Source organism: Solea solea, chromosome 9 (genome assembly GCF_958295425.1).
Source record: "Solea solea chromosome 9, fSolSol10.1, whole genome shotgun sequence".
NCBI lineage: Eukaryota > Metazoa > Chordata > Actinopteri > Pleuronectiformes > Soleidae > Solea > Solea solea.
In genome coordinates this window covers 11,283,142-11,294,394 of record NC_081142.1, presented here as the reverse complement: position 1 = coordinate 11,294,394, position 11,253 = coordinate 11,283,142, and the positions used below count along the sequence as shown (strand labels likewise).

Below are 11,253 nucleotides of genomic sequence, written 5' to 3'. Positions count from 1 at the left end.
TATAGAGATTTCATCTTTACCATGACAATGGAGCAAATTATGAGGAGTGCAAACCCTGTGTCAATATACCACATTTCCCAATTGCTAAACAAAGATGTCGATGGAAATTTGCCATGGATTACTTGACAAATTTGAGCTGAGGCTAACCATCTTGAGTGAACAAGTCCTCCAAACTGAATATCCATTTGCTGAAGGCTCTTTTTATTTTCTGTACCATCTGACATGACCCATAAGAGCTCATCAGGAAATACTGCTTTTCTCCCACAATAATTACGATGGCTGCAAGAATTTGCCGATTGATAAAATGTAATTTCGTGTTGCTTGTAGAGACGAAAGACGGTTTTAGTGCCAGCTGACTGGTTTTCTTCTCCTGGGATATATTTGGCCGTATGTGGTGAGGCCTATTGTGTAATTTTCAACTTTTCCTTATGCCCCATTTCTGAAACTGCCACCTCAGACGTAAAGCTTCATTTGATTTATATCGTTGACTGAACTAAAGCTATGCCGCCCTGTTCTTTTTTGTGACTTGTCACATTGTGCATTGCAGATGTAGGACTATTACTGCTGCTAAAAATTGCACTCATATTGACCAACATCACAGCGATCAAATGTCCCAGATCTCTCATCTTATAGATGCTATACTCTCCCAGGTATATGCAGCTTGAGGCTACTGCATTTGGCACAGATATAATTATGTTCCATATTTAGACATATTTGAAAATGATTTCAGGGACAAAAGGAGATGATGAAGTCCCAGTATTCCAAGATGAAGCACAGCTGCAGTCAGCAATGGAGTTAATCTGGTTGAGTAAGCTTACTATATCTTTGTGGCTCATGACCAGACAGGTCTCCACTTTTTGTAATTAAATTAGACAGTCATAGTTGGCTGCCAGCTTTTTTATGACTGGAAATTAGTAGAATGACTCTTGGATCACAAAAAGACAGATCCTTTTGAATGGTAATACTGAACTCAGAGACCTTTGGAAATGTACATTTATATAGGCTAAGATGGACATGTAAGGCACCATATGTTTCAAGATTCCTGTCGAGCTTCCTGGTAAAGGGGGTAACAATTTAACTCGTCACATCTGCTCACAGACCAGTCCACAGGGATTTATCGCCAATTCAGTGGTTTTCAAATGTCTGATTTACACATAGGCTGTATGTCCCACCATAATCTGCTCCACAAAAGACTTAATGTTCCAAAGAGGAAGTGGCGGGACCTGTGATGACTGTTAATCGGATGTCGGGGCCATTTGAGTGAAGTAAATGAGGGTCAGACAGAATCATCACAGAGTTGGTTAGTCTGCACACCAGGATATTCCATGTAAAGCATTTCCTTTAAACGGTGCACAAAATGTCAGTGGGAAAAGTGTTTGAGATCTGTTAGAGACTCTGCAATTCTCCAAACAAGAAATTAGCAAATCAGCAGTATCTCATGATACTACAATGGAGGATTATGTGAAAAGGCGTACATGGACTGATAGCTAGATATTACTAGTATTACAGTATCTCTCCATGAAACATGAATAAATGAAGTAGATGAGATTGAAGTACAAATAAGGGCTGAACTTAAATCGTCATACATAAACAGAAAAAGTCCAATTACAGAAAAAACTGTAAGGTTAATGGCCAACATCCTTTGCTCTCCATAAATGTCACTCATCCATGAATGTTTAGAAAAATAGGTTGATAAAAGCTATATATAGTTCACACTACACAATATTAAACCCAACAATCTCAACACATTTTTAGCATTCACATTACAGACAGCACAGCTGCAATTACGTTCAGTAGTTGACCTGTAGACCTGTATATAAATTTGCTTAATTATGCCTGGTTTCACACATCATTCCCTGTGTCACCTCTCACATATGTTTTTGTAAACACTTGTGTTTCCAAGGTGAGACATATCAGTTAGCAGCTCCTCCTGGTGAAAGACCTTAAAATGTATTGGATTTGTTTAGGAATCTTTGACCAAGTTTGCGCGTGTTGGTCATTCATCCCTCATGTGCTGTGCTGTCATGTGATTTGAAGTCTTGAAGCTGCTGTGAGTTTACACTACATGATGGCGGTCACGCGTTTTATTATTTAACAGATTTATTGAACAATACCATTCAATGTATATGGAAAAAAAACAACAAATAAACTTTAACAAATACAAACTGGGAAAGAGTTTGTTTACCTAAACATAGTGTAAATACTACACAAATATTCATACACATTTACAATACTGTGCAAAAGTCACATGTCACCATCATTTGTTATATTAGCAGCATTATAATGACCATACAATTATTTCTCAATCACAGAAAATAAGGGAACTATGTATGCATTTTTGATATAACATTGTTTTCAGAAAAAAACAAAAATAAAACAAGCAGTTGAAGTAGTGGTCTCAAAGTTGCGGTCCCCCAATCAATTTCATGTGGCCGCCACTTAATATCAAGTTGTAATCAGTTATTTTTGTATTTTATTTTAATTAATGGATTCATTTTTACATCATACATATGTTTTCTATTATTTATATTTAATTGTGACCTATGTATCATTCCACATCAAAACAAACACTTTTATTTTGAATTTCTCTGAAATATCATCATAAATATTTTTATTTCAATCATAAATTATATTTATTCATTTAGTTATTCTGTTGTTTAATCAAAAATTGTGATTTTTTTTTTTCTACATGACCAACCCTCTACTGACCAAACTAAACACTCCACAGGTCATTTGAGTTTGAGACCCCTGGGTTAAAGTGTCAAGTTTTTAGTGTGACCTTGAACAGCACAACCCTGGCTCTCTTACAACTGGAGTTGAACCCTAATGAATGCTATTGGTAAAACCTGTGTTTGTTCAAACCTACTATTTCATTTTGACACATAATTATCTGCTGTGAAAAACACCAGTTGTTTGCTTAAATACACATGTTGCATGAGTTAAGAACCTCTGTCACAACAAAATTAACGTTATGCTTTTTTCAAATATCCTTATTATAAAAACGTATTTATAATTAACATGTTTAAATCGAAAGCTAATCATGACTATCATGACTAATTAGGCATAACAGCGTGGTGGGGGAGGAGACCCGTGCCTCAACTGAATCATTTGACAGTTAACCTACACAGACAGTGGACATTGTAAAAGTTGTAGGTTGGACAAAAACCATGAAAGGAGACTACAGCATGAGAGACAGGTGCGACAGAGGTGAGCACAAGTGTGGAAGAATTAGTCCAGAAATAAGTGGCAGTTATCTGTTGGTGCCAGGGAAGCTAGCAACACGACAGGTAGCATAGCATCCACCAGGTGCAGCTAATCAGCTCTGCTCCACCACTCTCTGTTTGACCCGATGATGTCTGATGGACAAACTGCAAGACAAATGCACTCATTTGTGAGTGCGTGTCATAAACCCTCGCTGGTTGGAAGTATAACACTGGATATTGTTTTATTTTTAAGGATACAAGTGTATGAAAAATGGCCTCGAAGTTAGCACACCTGGATATTACTTGCAAGTGCTTGGGGACATTTCTGGACGCCTGCAGCTCATTAAAATGTGAGTAAATCTTGTATTTATTGTTTTTAATTTTTATTTTTCAGCATTGACAGTGGTGCTCTTCTGTCGTCCTTGGAATAATTTGTTGCCAAGATAGATGTTTTCAGCCAGCCAGTTTTAACAGGACAGCTATGCATTGACTCAGTGAGGGCCTTGTCTTTTACTTGCTGTTCTGATTGCTGGATTTCACTGTCTGTTTCTGATATGGATTTGCTTTTTTGTGATTTGTGTAGTTTGAGACAAACCCTAATGCTTGTATGTGATTTCTTCATGATTTCAGTGGCATAGATGTGTTTGTAAAGTCAAATATGGGAATAGTAATAACTTTGGAGCTCTTTTGTTGCTCTAACTGGCAAAATGCAGAGGTTTATGTTTGGTTTTTTAACGCACTGCCATCAAACTTTAAAAGGATGTGGCTTTGTTATTGGTAGATTCTTACTTTTCCATCAATTTACTTTTTTTTTTTTACTGCACTTGATTGATTACTTGATTAATTCCATAAAAGTGTCCCAGACTCTGGTGAGACTTTGATTTCACCAGACACACTGTTCAGTAGAAAACCTTTATTTACTCCATTTGCTGTGCAGTTATCCCTCTGCTGCTCTTTTTCTAGTTCACAGTCCATAAGCTGGCACAGATTAGTTCACTAATTCATTACTGAGAGTGTATGTTGTTGATTGCAGGGCTTATCCAGTGTGATTAATGCTGTTTTTGTGCAGCAACCAAGAGGGTCTTCTCCACCAAAGGATGCAATGAAAATATATAGTTAAACTTTGCCACACACTGTGCCTTTATTTCAGCATATTTTGTTCAAGGTTTTGTCTGTTGTAAATTAAACCACCGATATTTTTGATGTGTATACCTGAACTTGAATAATACAATGTAATCCAATGTAGAAAACATTAAAATAGAATGTTCATAGATGACACACTTAAGGAATGTTAAACTGACCATTACTTTGTATACAATGCTAAGAGTTTCCCTCTATTATTATTTTCTCCTGGTTGGTTTTCTGCCCACACCTTTTGATTTATTCATTGTCAATACAAAATACATGTCAGCTAGGTCTAGTGACTAGTCACTTACCTTAAATCCGAAAAAATCACTCTCAAAGTTCCCTTTTTGTCATCGCTTCTTATTCGCTTGTGAATTGTGTGGTTGCTGGTCTGTATACTTTAAGAATACACACATTCAGTATGTATGCTCTATGCACATGAAGCTTCTACACTGTTTCAGCTCAGTATAAGTATTGGACATGGGCAATTCCCTGAGGCAAGGATCCGCTCTTCACCCAAACAATGAGGTGCAGCTTTTGCTCTCTCAGTGAACGATGGGAAGCAAGCCCGTTCAGGAGGTCAGCTCTGAGCTGTTGACACTGCTCCCTGGTTGCCTGTAGTTCTGGGCAGAGCCTCATTACCACAGGGTCTGCTTGGAAGAGAGTGGGCTTCGTTAGGAAGCAGCTGTCAGTGCTGAGGGGGCGAAGCAAAGGAATAGAGCAGATAAAGTTGAGCTTACTCTGTGGTCCATTCGTAGTGGTGCTCAAGGGCTAGTTGGCTACAGTGTTATTGTCTCCTGTTGTGTGTGCCCGCATGCATATGTGATTCTAGCCTGTGAGTTCACCTATGTGAGTATCATGTTAATCTTGCAACAAATATTGCAGTAGTTTCACCTGTTTTCTTGTCAGTATAATCTTCTCTGTCCTAGAACAAACATTTTTAGGGTATCTATGCTTCTTTGATATGAAATTCATATGGGGTCCACCAGTCTGAGACCACTTGTCAAGATCATTTTATACACCCACAACACACTGGCTTAATGATCTTATTGAAAAGTTAAAGTGCAATATATTTCCCATTTTGACCCATCATGATTTGACAGTGTTTTCGGTAGCTTGTCACTTGGTGAAGTGATGTCACCTCCAGAAAAGTTCACTGGGATGTGAGGTCAAGTGACTGTGAAGGGATATCTGAACTATGATGCAGTATAAATCTGTCTCCATAAAGATGCAACCCAGAAGTTGCAGCATGTGTATACAGTGTACCAAACACCGCTAAATGTGAATATCCCAAACACTATGTTTCAGCGTCAGTTTGATACACTAAGCTAGCATTCTCCCCTCTGTTTTCTTATATACACCTTGTTACTTTTCTCTTAGAAGATTCTCTTCATGTTGATTGTTTACTTTATGTCTGTTGATTGTTTATTGTTGATTGTTTATTTATGTTTACTTGCCTGTTGCCTTGCACCGTGGGTCTGAGAGGACTGCAATTTCATCTGTGCTGTATGTCGTACATATAGTACATTTGACAAATAAAACTACTTGACTTGACTTGACTTGACTTGACTTCTTTAAACTTGTTTCATTAGTAAATTGGGTGACTGGAATCTTAAGTTCTGTACCTGTGTACCTGTTGCTTTTCTGTCTCTTCGGGAATTATGCCTTGGTTTTATGAGTGAGAGACAGCAGTGCAGCTGTGTGTGTGTGTGTGTCTGAGGGACAACAAAACTGCATACATTCTTGGTAGTCCAGTATGTGTTTTCTGCTTAGGTGGTGGAGTAAATTGCTCGTGTTTTGCTGCCTCCAGCATCAACTTTAGCCCAACAACATTTGCAGTAAATCCGTTTGGTCCACTTTAGACTTTTTAAACCCAAAAAACTTCCAAACTAAAGAAAGGGCTCCACTTTTTTTTTTATCCTGTTCTACCATTTCAGTTTTGGAACCCTCAAGGTCCACCCTGTCTTTTTTTGCCATTCAACACCTGCCATTACCACCAAAGTGTTTGGATGGTGCCGCAATGAAAAGAGTCCCCCTCAAACTGTTAAGCTGTGCCACATTCCATTTTTCATACTGGTCTTGCAGTATAGGAAAAATGTGTATCATTTAAAAAAAAAAAGAAACACTGGTTTTTGGTATGAATTGATATACTGCCCAGCATTAGCTACAACTGAAGCAGTTCCATGTCCATGTAGAAACCCTTCCTCCTTTTAATGGTTTGACACTAGAAAATCCCTTATTTGCATGTGATTTCTGACTTTTAGTTCTGATGCCATCATTTCCCCCTCTATCACATTACTACTTAGTAGGCACTGTCCTTTCATAGTCACTGGACAATATAAAAATGTTTTGTCACAATTATCCTGACCAAAATAATAAATTATATTATTTAGATAATTAAAACAAATGAAAATGCTTTACCATACAAATATTTTTTTCACTGCAGATAGGATATATATATGTATGTATGTATGTATATATATATATATATATTTATATATGTATGTATGTATGTATATGTGTATATATATATATATATATATATATATATATTTGTTAGTAATCAATTTAAAATCAGCTCAATATACGTCCTGGAATGACTGGTGTGATTCCCATTCATAATTATCTGGATAATGGACTGTTTTTAGTTATGAGTTTTTTTATCATGATGTTATTGTCACATGTTCCATCTCTACTATAAACACATGCAGCACAGGGCTAACGTGTGTTTTGATCACATGATGGATTAGATTCTATGAGAATATAATTGATAGGGTTCAACTAAAGTGCACTCGTTCTCAGATGATCCTGCTTTGGGACCTACATTTATCCAAAAGTTGCAACCTAAATTTTTTTAACTAATCAAGTTGCAGACCACACATGTGATCCGTTGGGGTGACCCCGAGAGAGGGAGAAGTGGGAAAAAAAAACAAAAACGTCTTTTTCTTTACGTGTGTGTGTGTGTGTGTGTGTGTGTGTGTGTGTGTGTGTGTGGGGATTAACCTTTAACTAGAAAGCCCTGCTTATAAACCTGCAAAAGAAAAGATTTAGCCTGTTCCAGCACCAATGGAGTTTCTGAACAAAAGCTTCAGATGCCCTTTTATGAAAAAATAAAACATAGGTGAGTCTTACTGTGTGGGTGTGCACACGTGAATGAGTGAGAAGGATTGAAGGAGAGAGAGGAAAACGTGGTTGAAACTACACCGACGAATCATTCATAGTTTATTTATAATGGTGCCTTCTTTGCCGTCTTTTGACTCAAACCCCTGTATTTACTTTTAAGTCCTCCCAAACCCACCTGACCCCATGGGTCAACCCATGCATCACTGCTTTACTTAACATCTAATATAAAGGCAAATGGTGAAGAAATGCACTTATAAGTAAAGTTTGTAAGTGAAATGCCTTGTTCCCTTTTTGATGGTTTTATGCTTTTATGTGCCAACATTTCTTCCTGTGGCTTTGGCTCTCTCTCTTGTCCTCAATCAGACAACCAACATTTAATTTAATCTGTGTTGTATTTTTGTTTTACAGTGCTTACAAATGCTTGATTGCACACTTACTCCTGAGATGACGACCACTGTTGTCATTACAATAGTGGCTGTTGTACACATGCTGTCACATAGGAAAGTGCGTGTCCCTGTTTTTTTTTTTTTGTTTTTTTTTTAAAGCAACACATCTGAGATCCACTCAATTTGGCCTAGTTACCAACTTCTGGGTTGCAATCCACCATTTGAATAGATTGGTATGTCTTAAGTTACTTTTGTGGTTCTATTTCTTGACTGAAAAGTCACCCGACTGTGTCAGATTTCCAAATATCATTTTCATATGGATAAAAAGTTACAGAACTTTGGTGAAACATTTGCAAAAAAATACCAATAACAGGATGTGACCAAGGCATTGGCACAGGAAGGCAAATAATTACAAATGCTGAGAGCCATTTTTCAAGTATTATGGGAAACAAAAAGAAATGTATGGTTGAGGTCTGCAGCATGTGTCAAGTTTCATGTCTGTCACACTCGATCAGTGACCAGAGCTAATGAGATGCTACATGCTGCCTGGGACTGGAGCTGGAAAAAGCTGTTCTGGTGCACATTAGAATCTAGGGAATTTGAAAAATCTAGCATCTGGTGAAAAACAGAGCAGCCCTCTGTGGCACAGCGGCCATTAACTTCAGGGATTTAGTGAGATACAATACTCGGTTGAGGAAAAGTTTCCTCAACTGATGAGAACAGTTCTTCAAACTTTACCAATTTTATGCCCAGAGTAAGCAACACCAGTCACGAAGACAAGCTGCAAGATGCTTTTCTACAGGGAATTTTTGTCATAGTAAATAATGACATACAGATGAAGTATTCTTGCTGATGTGTGCCAGCTTAAGGTCATAGAAAAAAAATAAAAGAATTGTTAGTTTTGTTTGAGGAAAGTATTTTAACACTGGTTCACTGTTGCATAAAAGAACAAAGTTCTTTTGCATGCATCGGACACATAAAGCAATAGAAAAATAGTAATAAGTTATACATTAGGACTTGGGCTGGGCGATAAAACGATAATGATATATATCATTAATAACAATGAGAGAATCAGTGCTTTGAACCAATCGTAGCTGGAATAGCTGCGGCGACCTCATGTTCGGGTTGACACGTGCAGTTTAAGATGATCAGGGGGAGGCACGTGTGGTAATGTTTTCATGATCGCACGACTGCTCACTTACACGCCAGAAGCGGGAGTGAGTCAAAAGAGGAAATCATACTAGAAAATCATAACGAAATCTCGAGCGACAGTGTTGCCGAAGAAGACGACACCTGAAACAGTGCCATCCCCTGGAGAACATGCAATGAAAGACTTTACAGTCTGAGACCCAAGTACGTGCTGGTGGCCCTCCCATTAAAGCTAACGTGATATCTTCACCACAACAGCAGGCCATAGTGTCTTCTCTATCTAGCACCCTGTCATATGACAAAAACGGTGATATGAAACTTTAACCTTGATAGAAATATTGATGTAATTTATATCGTGGTATACTGTACATCTATATCGAATGATATAAAGTATATTGTGATAAGATTTCTTTCCAAATTGCCCAGTCCTAATCTCGGAGGTTCTGTACGGATCTTTGGTTTTTCTTTGCCATAAATGTCTTCACTAAGTATTATATATATTTATTAATTTACTTGTGTCCAATGACTTTGGAGTTTAAATTGTGATCAAACAATTTCCCTTACCTCACCCAGGGCCTTAACAGTAAGCAGGAAACAAACGCAGTTGTGCCTTGATTACATTTCGTCCATGGTAATCCCTCAGGAGATAATGACATTCCCAGGAAACATTCACCATTGTTGTAAGATGCTCAGTCACTCAGTCACTAAACTACTACTGCCCAATCGATGGGGATCTTTAATAGCAATTTCCAGGCACCCTGATGTTATTGATTTCAGTCGACAAACATTTCACTTTGATCATTATGATACCAGGCCTGCAAAACACTTCCTGGGGCTTCTCCGCGTGAGAGACTTACAATTTGTCTTCAGATGGCAATCTAGTGAAGCCTGCCACATTTACTTAGTCCATTCACACCACAGTGAGAAATTCAATTGCATTCGAGGGAATTAAGTGGATAAACAAGTTAACATTTATACAAAATTGACAGTTTTTTGGTTACTTGTGGTCTTTTTTGTGTCCCGGAAATACACTCCCTTTTACCCACTCAAACAATGCCACCATTTCTTTTAATGGTTCATTATTTTCACTTGTTTAACAAACCAATACACTACAATGAGATCAAGAACAGAGAAGCAGCTCTTGGGACTAATTAGGAGTCCTCAAACTTAAAAATCTGTTCAAAGTCTTGTTGTTGCCAGCACACAGAGGCAGTGACCTAGGGTCTGATTTAATGTTTCTAAGTATCTATTAATGTTCTTTGGGTTATGTCTAGAGCTAGGGGAGGCACAGGAGCAGGAGCTGATGAATGAGAAACATTAGATGCCTGGCAGGCACTGAACTCTAATATAATACAGTCATATGCCCATGTTTTTCCTTTGTTGTACTTCATTACATTTCTTTTTGGTGGAATATGTTTTTCTCTAAATAATTAATTGTTCCCTTTCTTCCAGTTTTTTTTTCTCAAATCAATCAGTGGCTGTCTTCCCAGAGATGAGATGAGCCTGCCTTATTAATGTTAGATCTTTATCATGCCAGGAGGACCCCACCACTGCTGCAGAGTCTGCTGATAACTGACATTTTCTCTTGATGAGGGGTTTTATCATATTATACCTCTCCATGGGAGGCCCCACAGCTGACCATACCCAAACAGTGTTCCAAGAAAGAAGCTGGGATTTTGCATGGTATATGTAGTGTGCCAATGTAGTATTCATGTGTCTTTGTGAGAAGAAAAAAAGTATGTTTCTTAAGGGAGAGAGGATTTCCATTGCAAAGCATTGAGCAGAATAATATTTGGTTAATGTGAGCTTTTGAAAAGGTGATGGGCACAAAGTGACCTTTTAAAACTCACTATTTTTGAATTATTCGCCTGGCGCATTTTAGTGCATGCAGCAAAACAACCCATATCCCTTCCACCTGAGGACACTGGATATTGGAAGCATCCACTGCAGCTGACAATGATAATAGTTTTCATAAGTTAGAAAGCGCTGTCTCTTAAACCGTCAGAATTTGCATTTCTATTATATAATTGCAAGATTGAGGCCTGGAATTGCATTACTTAGAATAGTGCTGTATGGTGGTATGACCAAAAATTTATATTGTGGTATTTTACTAAATTTCTATGCTTTCCTGGTGTACAACAATGTTTTTTTTATGCATGAGCATAAATGAGTGTTACAGTGCGAGAGATAGGCGCAGTTGAGTGTGTGTGTGTGTGTGTGTGTGCTCGAATTCAGCGAGTGAGGGAGTGGCGCAATTCGGTGTGTGT

General features: G+C 37.9%; 1 long non-coding RNA gene across 2 annotated transcripts in view; it reads left to right on the top strand.

Annotated features, from left to right (window-relative positions):
- Positions 1 to 3,119: 3,119 nt before the first annotated feature.
- LOC131466008 (uncharacterized) overlaps positions 3,120 to 11,253 on the top strand; it is a 67,459-nt gene continuing 59,325 nt past the window's right edge. For both annotated transcript variants that reach the window (XR_009241371.1, XR_009241370.1), the window contains exons 1-2: positions 3,120 to 3,207; positions 3,457 to 3,553. This is a non-coding gene — a long non-coding RNA (uncharacterized LOC131466008). The remainder of the gene's footprint in view (positions 3,208 to 3,456; positions 3,554 to 11,253) is intronic.